Source organism: Micropterus dolomieu, linkage group LG03, assembly GCF_021292245.1.
Source record: "Micropterus dolomieu isolate WLL.071019.BEF.003 ecotype Adirondacks linkage group LG03, ASM2129224v1, whole genome shotgun sequence".
NCBI lineage: Eukaryota > Metazoa > Chordata > Actinopteri > Centrarchiformes > Centrarchidae > Micropterus > Micropterus dolomieu.
Window position 1 is genome coordinate 2,796,964 of NC_060152.1, and position 17,675 is coordinate 2,814,638.

The window sequence follows — 17,675 nt, forward strand, 5'->3', positions numbered from 1 at the left end:
TCGAATGTAATTTGGGGTTTTACAGAATATAAATATATAATACTAATATATAAGGATTGGGTTTAGAAAAAGATCCTCTTTCAGATTTGACATAGTCTGAGAAGGCTGCTGGAGCCTGATGTTATTGTGAAGGTTCAGTAGGTTCACTGGAGGCCAGGTCTAACCTGAGTGTCTCTCTAATCATCAACACTTACTCGTGATTGCTCATTGTCGTGGACAAGACAGGAGTCTGGCTGTAGGAGGCCATCAAAATGCCCCATCCTCTGCCTTCTTCTTTCCCAAGGAGACAGTCAGCCACACATGTAGAAGTCAAGTGACGAGCTGCGACTTCCTTTCCTTCCTCTTCCTGCACCCATCGGAGGGTTTGATTCACAGCAGCCAACCACCCTTCATCCCATTAGTTCTCCGAGGTCAGCGACTATTTGTGCCAGCCTTGACCTGTCCTGGTGTTTTTAGTGAGGTCTCCTGGTGGAAGAAAGCACACACACAGGTCCAAAGGAGGTCCACCTTCCTTTGTGCGTCTCAGCCCTGATATGTTCAGGAGTTAATGGTGGGGTTTAGAGTTAAATGGTTGCCATGACTCCAGGAGTGAAATGTCACTTCAGCCCTTTCTACGTATGTCCGTTGATTTGAAGGGAAGGAGCAGAGTAAAGGAAAATAGGTGCAGTGACCTTGTGGGTTTGACCTCGGGTTCTAGATTTGTTCTGGCATTTTGGACATTTGTTGTAGGCTGTTATTTACGGCAGCTCGCAATGCCTGCAACAGCAGCACAGGCCTAAATTCCCAGATTACATTTCCTAAATTACAGCCCAACATTTCTCAATGGTGTCACAGTACATACCCTACAGTAATGTATATGTATTGTATGTCAGGAAATTTCACCCACACAGCACTGACACCAGTCATACAGACCACTTTCCCTTTTGATGGTCCTTTATTTCATTTCATCTTCTAGTTTAGGGCAAAACCTAAGACATATTTTTTTAAAATTATGGATTCATTTCATTTCATAATAAATCTACTAATGGTTTGTCTATAAACTGTAAACAAAAAAGAAAAAAAGGTCCATGGTTACTCTTCAGATTGCTTGTTTTATCCAATCTACAGTCTGAAACCCAAATATATTCTATTTAGACATACTGTGTATCAAACAGAAAAAAGCAGTTAATCCTCATTTTCGAGGATCTGGAACCAGCATATGTTTAGCATATTTTCTTGATATATGACACAAAAGATCGAGTAACAACATTTTCTGCCAGTGGACTAATGACAACTGTATTATTATGTGAATGTGTTGATACTTGCCATCTAGATTCTGACCTTGAAAATGCCAAACTCAGCACAGCAGGGAGTGGGGAGGGACAAGAATAGCCTCCTCCCTGGGGGATGGTAGCTTTCAGAGCCTACAGGTGGATGCTGTGGTGGCTTATAAAATTCTATGCTATAGTAACAGCAGCAGCAAGTGAGAGCACAGTTTTTAGCATCCCACAATCTCTAAGAATTACATCAATGATTCCACACCTCATGATCTAGGCTCCAGTGCCAACGTTCAGTGCCAATGGAGGAAGTCATTTTCCCCTGTTGCAGAAAGTCACAACCCAGCAATAAATGTTCACCCTTTTATTAATTACAACCATGATCTGTCCCTAATTTTAACCATACCATAAGTGCACAGATACTTTGTACAGATACTAAAGGTTACAAAGTATTTAAAAACATTGTCATTGCACTTCTGGGGTTTGCTGATTTATCCAATATTAAAGTACTTGCCTGGGGAGAGGGTTGGCTTTCAGGCAAATTGTGTGGCAGCAGGGATAGCAGAAAAAGAGTTAGCGGTCCACTGATGGCTTAAATACACAAGCACAATGCAAAGGTTTTGTGAAAACCAAGCCCACGTGGCACTAACCAGCACCACACTGGTTGGGTTTTTAAGCTCATGAAAGTCCTCAAAACGACTTATGTCAGGGTTGAAGTGACAAAGCCATCTAGCAGCCTTAGTAATTATGACTCGTGTTAGTGTGGAGCAATGCAGAAGGTCAGGTGACGCGAGTCACAAAGTCCCCAGGTGGAGGCTGAGGGGATAGAGGAGTCAGCAAAATGTTTGACAAGAGAGATCACTGTTCCATTTCCTTCTGACAGTCAGTGTTTGTTCTTTAACCATCACCATGATTCTCAATAAACTGAGTCGCTTTTCTTTGTAAACCTAACCAAACCTTTACCATAGCGGTTGGTTTTATTTAATTTTAGAAGACACAGAAAGCACTTTTACAGTATGTATTTTGTCATGGAGTTTGGAAGACTTGTTTAGAAAGAGTAGCATTTCTTTTATTGTGAAAAATAATGGTGATGGTGCAGTGGATAAGACAGCCTTTGGTGTGAGAGGGGTCCACTGTTACACATTCACTATTCCCTGAGCAAAACACTTAACCCCTAGTTGCTCCAGAGGCGTGTGACCTCTGACATATTTAGTTAGTCCCTTTGGATAAAAGCTTCAGCTAAATGAATAAATGTAATGTAAATGTAAAAGATTATAAGAAAGTAGGATTTTCATGCTTCTGCATATGTTGAGTCAGAAATCTTTCATTTCATGGGTGCGGAGGGCAAAGCCAGAGCAGCCTGACACTGCTAAAGAAACAGTCAGCGTAAAAACATGCTGCCTCTCAGCATCAAGTGTTTTTTTATAAACAGTCACAATTTCCAACATTTTATTCAAATAAAATAAGAGACTGGAGAGTACTTTGTATTTTATTGCTTTGTAAAGAACAATGCCTTTGACAACCTATTCACTTATATTTTCAAAGAGGACTGCTGCATTATGGACTTCACAATCGTTCTTTTTCTTCGGTTTTATCTTATCGCTAGGCAACCACGTGCAACAATTCAGCTGTGCGAGCAGTGTGATGGCTTTCTGTTCAAAAAAATACGTTGTGGACTCTCAAACTGGATAAACAGCACGACTCTGAGAACAAAACTGCTAAAAACATTCTGTAATGAGTTGCATTCATGGACGTGGAGGAGTTCAACTGCCATCAAAACAACTTCTCCTCTGCCATCATTTGTGTCTGGGATCACTGTTGGGACACAATATTTGCCGAATCTCTGGGTTTTGTTTGTTTCTGACCTTCCACCTCCTGTACTGTCTGTTTGTAAAGCTCTTCTGGAGTTGATCCAGAAACTGAAGCTTTTTGTTTAATTCTAACGTACAAATATATCAGATCTGAGGGAATTTGGAAACTGTACCGACAGCATGGCGTTAGGATGGAGACATTTAATATTTAGTAGCAATGATGAATATAGGTTGTATTCGGATGTTTAAAAGGGATTTTTTAAAATTCCATTATTCAAATTTCTGCTTTGCTTTGGGTGGATTTAAATGTAAAAGATGTAAAGGTTTAATAGTGAAGCTTGTAGCTTATTTTGTACCCTTTTATCTGGGAAATGCATCTGATCAATCCAAAGTGAAAAACAAAAAAATCCATGTAACAGAATGTCTGCACACACATACACTGCTGAACTGTTCTTCCCTGATAGTATTTAAGAAATAGATGTATTTAACTATTTTGTACTAACAGGAAACATACATTGATCTTTTTCGTGTTTTGTGTTTAAAGCACTTTCAGTTACATTTCATATATGAAAGGTGCTATATAAATACGTTTTTATTACCAGCTGTGAGCAGGTCCTCCGTGTACTTAGTGCATTGCATTGTGGGGCAGTAGTATCAATTAAGAATTCAGAAATCAAGTTTTTTTATTTTTATTAAATAAGCCTGCTGCCTTTTTACTGCTAGCGTGAAGACTCTGTGCTCATTAGTAGGAAGTATGGAATCTTTCTCTTTGAATTCAGAGAAGCACAGAAAGGGGGGCTGAAATGCTGCTGTGGACTTAGGCAATAATAATGTGCTATAATTTTAATACATTTTTACTCTTTAATATGGAAAAAAAATGTCTTTATGTTGAAAGACACTATAGCATTTTGTTTTTTGTCTGGAGCGTAAGTTTTATTTTGGCCCCGGCTGGACGTCCATGGGAACTTAATTAATCTTAAACAAAACACCAACATGGAAGCACTGACTATTAAAAATAAAAATAAAAAATTTTAGTTTTAAAATAATTATGCTCAAATGAAATCAAATGATTTGCTTAAGATAAAGCTATTAAATAGTGTAGCTGCAGTGAAAGTGGTGGTGGGAATTAAGGATGTGTGAAAGGAGCTGAATCCAGCTCTCACACACATATCATTCTGTGTACGCCCTCCCTCCTTCTTTTCCATACGCCCTTCTTTGCAATCTCTCTCTCTCACACACACACACACACACACACACACACACACACACACACACACACACACACACACACACACACACACACACACGGGCTGAGTTATGGTGTAATCCAATCAGAGCTCATGAATGAAAGAGGGAGGAGGCGTGCATGTGGATTAAGGTGTACAACAACTAACCTTATGGGATCAAATAAATTGAGAGCGTCGCTCCCAGGAACAGGGCCTCAATCCTGAGGCCCAACAGGGCCCCCTCTGTGGCCCCTGGCTACTGCAAAAAATGCCATTATTTAGAGATTAGGCTGTTGCAGAATTAAACAAAATGAACATTATTTTTTGTACACTTTCCCTCAGTGTGCCTAAACTACTTATAATGATTTCCCCAGAATGCAGAAAAGTGTCTTTTTCTGTATCTGTGATGTGGACAAGTCAGTTAGAAATTGGAGATTCAGATTCGATCCAAGAGCAGGGTTCCTTCCCGAGTCCCACATGTGATTAGGTTTACGCAACAAAAGCACTTTGATTTAAGTTGGTCGAAAGATCCTGGTTCTGGTAAAAAAAAAAAAATGGATGGATGTTTCCACAGGCAGGAATCCTTTTCTACAATATCTGAGCATGGCAGCTGCAATACAGTTAAGGCCAGGGCCTCCAAACCCTCACTATCAGCCGGGCACACTACTTCCTGATAGAAATTCTAAGGTGATGAATTATCCAATATGAGTTTCACGCTTGTCTGTCAAACTAACTATTTTTGTAAACACGAACAACAAGTGCATTTTATTTTTTTTTATTTCATCTGCAAGCATTTTTGACTGAAGTTCCTCTCTTCAAATTTAAGTTGAATTTCAATATCACCTGCCAGGCTACACCATCACCTTCCTGATCACCACGGATCCTAAAAGATGACACATGACGTTAATCCATCACCAACTGGCTTTCACGTTAGGTGTGGACCCCAGAGGACCACATCAGGGCTGCTCATGAGAGTCACCTTAATTACCAGTTTCTGACTTGTAAATAGGTCAACATCAAGGGTCCCTATTATGGCTAGAAAACTGCGTATTTTTATGAAAGCTCTGATAAATCCAGCTTGGCACAGAAATGGCTGAAAAGGTAGTTCCACTCTGTAATCTTTCCCATATGATTCAACGACAGCTGCCACTCAAAAAGAATCTACGCAACAAAGCTCAGGTTTGGATAAAATTGTCCAGTGGGACCAGGAAAAGACCCTTAATGTGAGTAGGTTAGTGGTCCCCCGTCCCGGTTGTGAGGCTGCACAGCCCTGTTGCTTTTCAATCTAACCTTCTAATTAGGGACTGATTCACGCCAGGGCCAGCAGGTGAATGCAATTAACTGCAATTAGCTGGTCAGACAGAAAAACAGCAGCACTGTGGCTGCAGATCTGTTGGTGTCTGTGGACAGAGTGACGGTGATAGCGGTAGCACGGTGTGTTTTTCTAATGGAGTGGTTTTACAGTGTGCCACTAAACAAAGCCATCATAGAGAACACACTTATGCTACTGGCGACAAAGGTGCAAAGACGCAAACTGTGCCTGCATCACAGTGTGGTTGATTAACTTGTGTTGTTGTTGTATAAGCTGCTCTCTGCCTGCTACAGCACATTTCTCCATGTATGATTTTTGGAATTGTTGTTAGAATGATGGCGGCTCTTGAAATAACTGGTTCTACTCTGAGGGAGTGACGCTGCAATCTTGACATTTACAGCTGACATCTTAGATCACTGAAACATCAGCTTTTATTCCTATAAAAATCACACTAACAGCACGATCTGAAATAACCTTCTCCTGTTATTAAATACAGGAATAACACTTTCTGTTAACTGTTGCATTTGTAGAAAAAGGAGCTGCAGCTGTAGGTTCTCAGCTGTGTGGCCACAAGGGGGGCAGTTAACAGCAATACAAAATATGTGATGCTATCTAGATATTATAGATACCATCACAAATCTTGAGCAAGCAAGCAGTATATAATTGTATTTTTTTCCCTCACTTAACCCTTCAATCAATGTGATTGGGGCCTCATCGGGGAAATGAAATGAAGGTAAATCTTAATTCAGCCGCAGAATATTTTAGATAATACTGTACTGTACATTTCATGTTTGTGCCGAAAGCTTTAACATACCAAAGCCCCCCCCCCCCCCCCCCCCCCCCCTCCCAGACAAAACCAGCTCTGCAAAGAAATGACAAGTTCTGACTTCAACCCCATCCAACACCTTTTGTGATGAACTAGAAACAGTCCTTTAATCATCAACATCAGTTTTGGACATCACTGATGCTCTTGTGTCTGAATGGGAGCAAATCCCTGCAGCCAGGTTCCAGCACCTGGAGGAAAGACTGAACCCATGGTTCTGGAATCATGTTTTCAACATATGGGTGTATCATCTGAGCATCCACTTAACGTTGGGCCATGTTGATGACATGGTGATGTGACAGTCAATTATTCGCCTTCATTTAGAAACTTACCACAAAGCTAAATGGAACCATGAATGTAAATATATTTTCAAATGTCATTTTCCTAAATATTAAATCTTCCACATAAAATTATTAGCACACAATTCATTTATCACCTTTTTGTGGAAAGTTATAATAGGCACCAGGAAAACACACACACACACACACACACACACACACACACACACACTACTAATATAGGTAGAAGGTATTCTATGCATATCATTTTTACATAACAATATGCACACATTACACAAACAGAATCAGTCTCCATAAATTACAAGAGGCACTTAACAGACAGCGACAGTCAATTACACTCTATCACCACCTTTAAATTACCACTGATTGTGCATTTCCGTCATTCAATAATTTCTCGTAGCTTTAATTGTTTCTATTTTTTTTCTTTAATGCATTTTTACAAAACAATGCTTTTATTTTGAGAGCGAGATCTCCAACATGTCTTGGTTTGACGATGTGGTTTTGTGGTCTGTTTCGCCGTCAAGGCCACTAAAGTGGATGTGTAGTAACACCAGGCACAATGCTAATCCTGCACTTCTCACATCTCCATAAATTAATTTGTGTGTGTGTGTGTGTGTGTGTGTTTGTGTGTGCTTCCTGAACACGTTTTTGCGTGTGTATCTGCATTTGCTGCTCTCCCTTTTTCTCTTCATGTTGTACTCGACACAGTGCCCACACACACACACACACACACACACACACACACACACACACACACACACACACACACACACACACACACACACACACACACACATACACACACACACTGCCAGTTGCCAAGGCAACCAGGAGCTAGCATGAAAGCTGTGAGGAGAGGTGGAGCATGGCACCAGTCTGACAAGCAACTGCCACCGTGTGTGTGTGTGTGTGTGTGTGAAGGTGATGCAGTAATGTGTGTTTTTGTGCATATTCCTGTGTTGACCCATAATGAGACAGGGGAGGAGGGGGATGGCGACATTAACAGCCAGAAAGAGTAAATAACAAAAGATGCTGTGTCCATTAACTGTCATCTGCTTTCCAGTTACACTTCGCTGTTTAAATTGAATAATTAGATGCCACTTTATGGCTGGAAAAACATTTTCACCCTCTCATGAGTTTACATATAGCCTGTAGTGTATACATGTTGCAGCTAAACAGCCTTATTGTCACAGTTGTCATATTCAACTTAAGGCCACACAAGAGGATTTCAAAGCTTATTCGACGACTCCAGAAGAGTCGGAGCCCATGTCAAGTTTTATCAAAGATATTTGTTTGGTTTTGCCTGGTTGAATTCATGTGAAGCGGTAGAAGTCTCACTGAGAATGAATTCTGACGGCAGTACTGTCAAAGGCCAAAGGGTGTTTGGCTCAAGGAGGCAGTGAAAATACATGATACAATGCAGAAGCAGAAATCAAAATGTCACCCTGTCTTCACATAAATGCTTTTAATAGCCAGGTATGGATACACATTCGAGGACTTTGACTCCAGTCTTACATTGCTTTCAATATACAGACATAGAACAAGCATAAACAAAAAGGACAAGAAGTTAAACAACAACACACAAACTAATGTGTACGTTACAACACATACACACAACCACAAACAAAACAACATTTGTAGATAGCAAGACAATAGTGCAGTGTAGCAATAGTGCAAAGGCTGCTGGAATAAATACATTTTTATGTACATAAAGTAGGTGGGACCGGATTGTTTATGCCTGCCACTGCCTGCATTGTCTTCAGGTCTGCAACACAAAACTTTAAGCACACATCAAGATCTTAATTTCAGCGCTTTGACCAGCTTTTGTATGCATGCCAGTTCAGGGCACAGCTGCTTGCTAACGCTAGGTTACATGGGTAGAAAGTATTAACTTCCCCTCTTGAACTCAAATCAAAATGCTGGATTGTTTGAAGCTCACCCGGAGGATCACTCAACTGCATCAGATCACAAATGATGAGAAATTGCCGGTCTTTTGTTGTGGTTGTGACCGATGTAGGACGTGGGTTCATGGTTCCAGTCTGTATTTCCCCCACATGTCAGTGTCCTTGAGCGAAACACTGAACCTTGCTCCCAAGCGTCTTACATGGCAGCTCTTCCTCTGGCACTGTGTGTGTGTGTGTGTGTGTGTGTGTGTGTGTGTGTGTGTGTTTAGCAAAATGACAAATCAGAACATTTGATCAGATAAACCAATTGTCTTCCAGTAAAAGCAGGCTGTAAAACTAAGTTTAGAATAAAGAAGAATCCTCAGCACTTCACCTTAATCTACAAAACCCAAAATATGAAGTGAAAACAATGGAGCTCTGGTTTAAGTGATTTGTGATGTTTTCACCTGAAGGATAATTTGTTGAGTTCAGCTCACAAATATATAGATTAAGTTTTTAATAGGCTCATTCATCTCCTGAAACAGCTGGGCATTGTAGGTTTTTGCTGCAGACTATAATCAGCAGCGGATTCATCCAAAATTAAATGTGGTGCTTTAGCGAGTATTTGAGGCAGCTGGGTGACGTATGTGAGATTGAGTCAAAATAAAATGGCGTGTGTGTTCATGGTGGTAAAGGAACATGTCACCTAGTGCGGCTCACTGATGTGTTTTGAATAGTTTCTGCACAACAACGATTTGTTCAAAAAAATAGACTTACAACCACCAACAGTGTGCTTTATTGTCTCCTGTATTCTATAACAACACATTTATGGCATATTTGGCATCATAAAAAAAACTACCAGCACTCCTTGTTGTCAGTCTTTGTTTGAACAGACTTCAAGCTTCTTCTCAGATATTTATCTCTTCACTGAGACGTCCCACAGACCTCGGGTCGTGCGGCCAGCAGGCTGAGGGGTCAGGGGTCGGCTTGTGAACTTGTTGTGGTTCGTCTAGTCCATTTGACGGCAACAAAAAGACGCGGCGACGCAGATTTCTACCCTGTTGACCTTCTATTGTGCTGAGGTTGGTTAAGTGATGAGGGGGTCAGCTTGGATGTTATGTTTTATGGGGTGACTGTGGTGGTCTGCCCAACCCCTGACCTCTGCCTGGTCCCAGAAGAGAAAACAAACATATGCTCTTTTTCAATGGGCTCTAAATCATGAGGCACAACTTGCGATGTTCCAGTTCATTAAATGGATTTGAACTTTTGCTCTTTGGTATCGATTAGTCAGCACAGATGTAATGTCACACCCCTCCCAGACTGAAGCAACAAGCCAGGATAACCCCAGGTCATATGTCAGTGTGAACAAGGTCGACACAGGTTTTCTGATCCAGCTTACAAACCTGGCTTTAAGTAGTCTGACTCTGCTTTGTTTTGGTTTGAAAGGTTACTTTTTACTTAACGTAGAAAACATTACTGAGAATTTCCAGCCCTCTCTGCCATAAATTCAGCTCTTCTTATCACAAAAATGCACAACCTGTCACACAGTGAAATTATAAAGGATTGTCTGCACCCAGTCAGCACTGATTTGATGCTTTGTAGGTCAAAAGACAACAAGACATCTAGGTTACATATATTGTGATGTTTTAGCAGTATGTCATTGACTAGATTTAAACATGTAGTTAGGACCTTTCAGCCCAGTCTTAAAATGTCTGAGGGGAATATAATGCCGTCTGAATTACATTTTTATCAACATCGTGAGGAAACCTTTTTAACATATCTGACCTTAGCCTTACTTGTTTTAGTAGCATTAACCTAACCACACGGGATGCAGCATATGAATCCTGGTCATTTAAATGTTGTTTAAGCAACAGTTATCTACCTAGATGTCATTTTAAAATCAGATTTATGTTTTTTATTAGTCATCTGGACAACGTTTGGCCTACAAATCATCAAACCAGTGGTGACTGAGTGCCATCCGCCACATTGACAGCATCACCATTAAGCACTGACATGCAGGGAGCTACAGGTGCAGACTTGCATCTCTTGTGACATAAGTATCTCTTATAATAAGATCAAAGGTATAGTGAAGCCGTGTTCGGCGCCCCACGTCATGTACAGTGCTCCAGTGAGTGGGGAAAAGGAACGTCAGCGACTCTTAGCTGAAGCTTGTTTTGTCCTCTGTGTATTCTAGAAATCATAATACAGTTTCTTTTTCATTCTGTGCCTGACCACAACATGACTTCTTAGCAGCTATGATTCTTACAATATCTGATGACACAACGTATTTCAGGGTTGGGATTACATCTCCTCCTTCCATGCTAAATTGTTTTGGCATCCTAATGTAGCCTTTGACATAAGAGAAAGGCAGAAATAATCGATATAATTGACTTTAAAAATCTAATTAGGCCATTGTTCTGCATATCCAGTAGAATCTCATTTTCAGTGCTCACATTGTGGCTACTGTATATTCGAGATGGCTAGATATGACTAACACAATCACATTTCACTGAAAGTGTTTATCTATAATGGAGGTTTATTAGAAAGTGTTTCATGTGTTGCGAGTGTGTGTTGTTATACACTCATCATTACTGAAAACAGTGTAACTGAGAGTTTCACCGACAGTATCTTAAAACTCCCCCCCAGAATTTGAATGTCAGGTTGGTAAAGTCTGGTTAAGCAGCTCATCTTCATCTACCTTTTAAATGACAAATTGGTGAACAAAACATCAGCAATTGAACATAAAACATTTAAGCTAACATGAGAAGTCCAAACCTGCTAATATTTTTTTTACAGTTCGAAAGAGCCATGACAAGCAAACTATTTGGTAAATGTATAAAATGGTGTTCAAGACATGGAGTCTATGACATGAACAGTTGGAAAATCCTGTCTGAGTATTACAAACCTGGCATCTTTTAACCCTTTTAAACGCATGAAACCCTCAACAACACCCCCCACCAACACAGTCCCCTGCTCTGTTTTAATGCAAGGCTGTTTCTTGTCTGAATAATAATCTAAGATGCTACTTGAGGTGAAACAAAAGGGGGAAACTGCATGTTTAGGTGTTCAAAAGTATGTTGTCCAGTATATTATCAGGATAAACTCTCTTCTCTGAACCAAACTCGTGTGTCTTTTGTCACCCTCAGAGTTGTCTAAATGTGGCACAAACCCTCTAAACACCAGACAGACCCATCTTAGAAGATCCTGAGACCACTGAATAAAACACATTTCATGCAAGTCACCGAACATTTCCTGTTTTCTAACAATACCACCCACAGCCACCACCGAACACACAAAACCCCCGATGGCGGCTCTCCCGTGGAGGCCATCACAAGTTCAAAATCTCATGCATTACCATGAAAACCGCCCAGACGGCCTTCAGCCCTTGTTGCTTTTACCTTTTGCCTCTATGTGGTCCTGATATGGCAACATCGAGACAATGGCTAGTTTGTGTGTAGCTTCAGATTTAATGTTGGGGAGTAAATGGAGATGCGGGGGTGCGGTTGTTGTTGCAAATGGAAGTATAAGTACTCTGAGGGTGTGGCACGGCTGTTAAAATGCAGACACTGACAGTCGCCTTGAACTTGAACCCCCTGAGGTCCCCTTGACCTTAGCTCTTTTCCCGTGCTCTTCTCTGCCCTCTGTGACGGTGGCAGCTTTTGTTGAGCTGTCGGCATTAACTCTTCGCGCCCCTCTCTCACAACCTCCCCCTCTTCCTTCCACACTCTCTCCTCCACCTTCCCCGGGGGCCAAGCCTCTTCTTCTTCAGCCCTACTTCCCCCTGTGTGGCTGATTTTTGGGGTACACCCATCTGGTCTGTAGCAAACGCCCCAGAGGGGAATTTTGTTTTCTCAGAATGCTAATCTGACCCAAGGGGGTTTCATTCCCACATTCTGCAATGTGGGATTTATTCTTTTGTTTTTGAAGGGAGAAGCTCTGCTGGAGTCCTGTCATCCCGTAAGACTAAAACTAGGTGCAACCTCTGGAGTGCATTGTAGGATTATGATTGTATGTTTGTGGTGTGACTTTGGTGATTTAACAGTCACAGAGCTGATGTGTCTTATGAATTCACTGAAAAAACCCTAACCAATCTGCTGAACCCTCTGCGACATTTCACCTTTCACCCAACTGCCTCAATAAACATGTACAGTAACCCTGAATGCTGCTGTGTTATCTGATTCTACAAGACTGTAAAACCTCATTTAGCCCCAGTCTCCCTGTTTGCCCCTGTTTATAGGATTTAGCCTCCTAGCTACTCAGTTTCCCAGGAGTTCTGTCCTGATTGTGTCTTGGACCATTATCATTATTTATATTTTTTTTGTAATTTTTGAGAGATTTGTCACCAATATTAGGGCCTGTCACTGATCAAAAACTGATGCGACTTTCAAAGGAGATGCATTACATTTTTGATTTTGTCAAAACACCTCCGTGGTGCGACACAACAGTCTGGATGCTTGCAGGGGAGAAGAGGAAGAAGAGGAGGAGGAGAGGAGCTGAATGATTTAATCTGCTAATTTTTCTCAGGTCTTTTGGCTGTTGACAGGCAAGTGTAATGGTCCTTCAAGTAATGGAATCAGCCACTCAAGCAACACATGCACAAACACACACACACACACACACACACACACACACACACACACACACACACACACACACACACATACAGACTTGCTCACAGACGCATGCACACACATTCACCCGCTGAAAGCACGCCTGTTTTGCATATGAATGACATCACCGTAAAGTTTTCTGGGGAGGTTTTGGCGGTTGGGGAGGATGGAGGGGGACGTGGTGAAGAGGAGCGCTATGAAAGGGAAAACATTAGTCAAATCACTTCCCGCTTCAGTCACCCGCCCCGGCCAAACTACTTGACATTCCACAACAGGGCTCTCTCGCCTTCAAGAAAAGCATCCTCAGTGATCCGGACGTCTAACTCATCAGGCCTGAGCTGCAAGTTTTGCTAACCTCCCCGAGTATTTCTCCTTCATTATATAAATACATAAGCTCCAAGAAATTGCTTCAGGGTGTGAGTGGATTTTAAGCTTAGTGTTATAGTCAAAGCTACATCCTACCTGTACACATGACAAAATTTGAATTTGAAATATCATCATTGTCAGGTGAAAACCTTGTCAGTCTCATTTAGGTGATTTTCATGTTTTGACTTAAGTTAAGGGACTGAAGGTCCTCAAGCACTGCAGGCACTTCTGTTACCCGTTGGATGAATTTGAAGTGTGAGGTTTTCCACTGACAAAAGTGTAATTATGAAAATACTTGCAGCAAGGAAGTCTTTCCTAGTGTATTTCACTTCTGCGCATGCATGTCGATTGACATGTTTCCATGTTAATGTCATGTGTCCTGTAGGCACTGATTGGTCAAAAGACTTTTAGATGTCTAGGTTAAAACGGGGCTAAATTTGATTGAAATATTTGGGTGTAACGGATAATCATTGCTCCAACAGCAGTTCAATGCGAAGTGGACCTGACTACATGTTGAAATATTGTAATTTAAATGCTGAAACCAGTGGTGAAGAAGCATTAAACACCAGTACTAATAAAGACATTAGATTACCAAGTTAAACTCCTGCATTATAAGCAAACAAGAAAACATAATGGAACATATCAATGTTATAATGTTATTATGTTATCATATTATTTCATGCTTTAATATGAAAATAGGATTAAGGGTTGTTACAGGTAATGGTAGAGCTTATTTTCCCTAGTTTAATGTATAACCATGCATATTTTGTAAAATTATCATGTTTTGTTTGTAAAATTATAATCTGATTGTAAGCATGACTTGACCAAATGTACTTTGTTACTTTCAAACACTGGTTGAAATGGTAACTGTAACTTAACAAAATCTCTGCAAATTAGCTCAGGCTCACGTAAGATTTCCAGATATCTTCTCTACTGGGAATTAAAGCAGCAACATTCAAGTAAAGTGTACGAAAGGTACGAAGTTCAAGGCATGATGGTTTTACCTGGAGCAAGTAAAGCAATCACAGGTCACAACACTGTCAGAATATCAAACTAAAGCATCTTGCATTTAGAAAGTCTGAAATTTATTCAGGCTTTTTTTCAGATAGAGAAATTCTTTTCATTTTCCAAATATGTAGGGTAACACCTGAATGCACCATACTGGCATACCATTCATTTTTCTCTTCTTTCAGCTTCATTACCAAAAGATAATTATGTAATTTTAGCACAAATAAAGCATTTTCCTGCATGTTTTGTCTAATCTAAGTGGAGCAGTCGCGTAATGAGTGAACAGATTCAAAATGGAATCACCAAAAAAACACAACTTTACCCAGGTCAGCGGCGCGTTTTATGTATACTAAAATGTGGCAATGGTGTCACTGCGAAGACTGAACCTGGAAATCCTGGAACCTGAAGATCTTTATCCAACAAAGTCTGGTCAACACACACATTTCTTTATTCATCATCTTTCTTTATTATAATTGGACATTTATCAGGACAACATGCCCTTCAAAGCAAAAGAAGCCATTTTGTCTTTGCTCACTGAACAGAATTGCCGGGCTGCACCACTGGGAGGCAGCTCACAAAGGTGGACAGATCTGGACAGATGCCCACTTTTTCTTGGCATTGACCATTGTCGGATCCAAAGACACACACATCCTCTGTCCTACTGAGCGGTTGCAAACATGTTTCCCTCCAAAATCACACAGAATGGCCTACTAGGGGTGCATTCCTGCATACCAATGATGATTCTGAGGAACTTGTGAAAGGAGCAGCACCCGAGTTGCTAGACCTTGGACGTGCACCAAAACCCGCTATTTCCCACTTTGAATGCCCCCTGCCATCGGCTCTTGTGTACTCTATTTGTTTCATCAAATCATTGTGGCTGCTAGTGCGGCCTTTCCATTTTTTAATGATCCGATCTGACGTAAGTGACATTAATGTCATCGCGGCGCCATTTTGGAATCCCCTCAGTCTCCGGAAGGCATGTAGCGAACAGCCATTTTGTGCTGTATGTCAAAACGAAGCCACACCCTAACTCCATGAGGGCAGCTCCTTACACACAAGACTTTCTCTCCTTTAGGATGCTCAACACATCAAGCATAATGGAGGGTACGGCTTTTCTTTTTTTCTCAGAGACCTGACAAACCTCTGATTGCGAACAGTTATAACTTAGACTGTGATCCAACATGGCTGCAAATGACAGCCTGGTTGTACGCTGTCACTCCAGCATTCTCTAGTGTGCTTAACATCGACACTCAGTTCATTAAGGCCTATAGTGCTTGGCTAATGCAACTTGCCTCTTGGCAGCATGACAAAAACTGTGAATCAGATTATGAGGGCCATAACGCCGCCAAGAAACACTGAGGGCGAGGGGAGTTGTCACAGAGGACCGACGCTCGCTCTGTGGATGTTAACGCCTGGGACATAATGTAATTGCAGCCTGCCCTGGTTAATAAGGGCACTGCAATATTTGCATGGAGCTGCTGTTTATGTGTACTACGGCTCATTTCAATACGCAGCGCAGCTGTAAACAAGAGAACAGTGGCTTGTAAAGCCTCTGCTGCTACGCACTGTGGATGCAGACACCCAAGGGGGTGCGTTGGAGCTGCGTTAAAAACCTCTTTCATTGAATTACACAAGACTTCATAAAAGAGGGGGATGAATGAAAAGAGCTGCGTGATCAACCTGTACTGTAAAGGGTTACATTTCATTTGTTTTACAGTGGGATTACTCTCTTTTACATGACAATGCTAATGAATTGTGAGGGGCCCATATGTCGGTGTCAGTACGTTTGCCATATGTGGTGCCAGACAGCAAATCACGCAGGGTAAGTGTTCTGCTCAGCACACGGTGGCCTGCGCCACACTGTGCTGCACACAGATCATCACATTCCAGGATGAGGGTGTTATTGTGCTCTTTGTCTTACACAAATTTGGAATAAAGTGTGTGTGTGTAATGTGTAAAGATGCATATTGGCTTATTACTCATCTATACGACAATTACTGCTTATTACAGAAAACACTGATTCATTTCACATTTGAAACAGGACAGAGCTCTACTGTGTTTCTCCCTTGTAGCTTGATGCCAAACACTACAGAAAATAAACCCACATCCCTGATGGTGTTTTGAAAATTACTTGATCTCAGGGGAATTGTGATAATCTTTTCATTTGGCTGTAACATTATGTTGGAACTGAATTATCTCTGTAGACGTGACTACCACAAAAAAAGCAAAACATTTAAGGAAAGCTGCCAGCTAATGGGTAAATTCAGATTTTCTTTTTGTTTTAGTAAGCTTAAATTTACATCTTGTCTCCCTAGACATTTACATTTAAGTTTTTCAATGCATTATATGACTTTTGATTTACAGAATAGAGACAAAGCTCAGTGATTTGCTCAAGGGCACTCCAGCAGCACATGTGGCTGCTGAATGTACGACCATTAATCACTAACTGATCCTGCCACCTGATCACATGCAGATCAAATTGAAAAAACATGCACAACAACCATTTCCCCCTTGTTTTCAATGTAAACCTTTATTACTATTCCAACACAGTTTTCCATACAAAGGCACATGTGGTGAACACTCATTCACAGCGATTAGATTGCATAACACAACCATTGCTGCTTATATAAAACAATAAGCTATGCGTAGGCATAGCTGAATAGATATGTTTGATCTGCATTTAAGGAAAAAAGAGATGTAGTGCAAGCGATTTAATTATTTTAGACCACAATTCATGATTTTCATGCCTCTGGACTGATATCAGAAGAGTGACTTTTTTTTGCTAAAGATTAAAAACATAATTTCAAGCTTATCCAGGCAGATAAGTAATTGTCTTGAGCACTGGGATGTGCATGATTATCAAAAGAATACATTTTCTAAATTAGGCCAAGATAGTCTCCCTTGAATCAATTGCAGAAGCACTGCATAGACATAGATTGTTTAAAGTAATATTTAAAAGATTTGCATAGATTATCAATCGTAATAAAAAATTTGCCACTTCCCGAAAATTAATATGGAATGAATTAGGCTGCGATAGTACTTGCTTTATTACATTTGCGTATGTGTGTGTGTGTGTTAATG

The 17,675-nt window shown here is 40.8% G+C and overlaps 1 protein-coding gene across 4 annotated transcripts in view; it reads left to right on the forward strand.

Moving 5' to 3' along the window:
* Positions 1 to 17,675, forward strand: part of isg20l2 (interferon stimulated exonuclease gene 20-like 2) — a 136,831-nt gene that overhangs the window by 21,829 nt on the left and 97,327 nt on the right. The window lies entirely within an intron of this gene.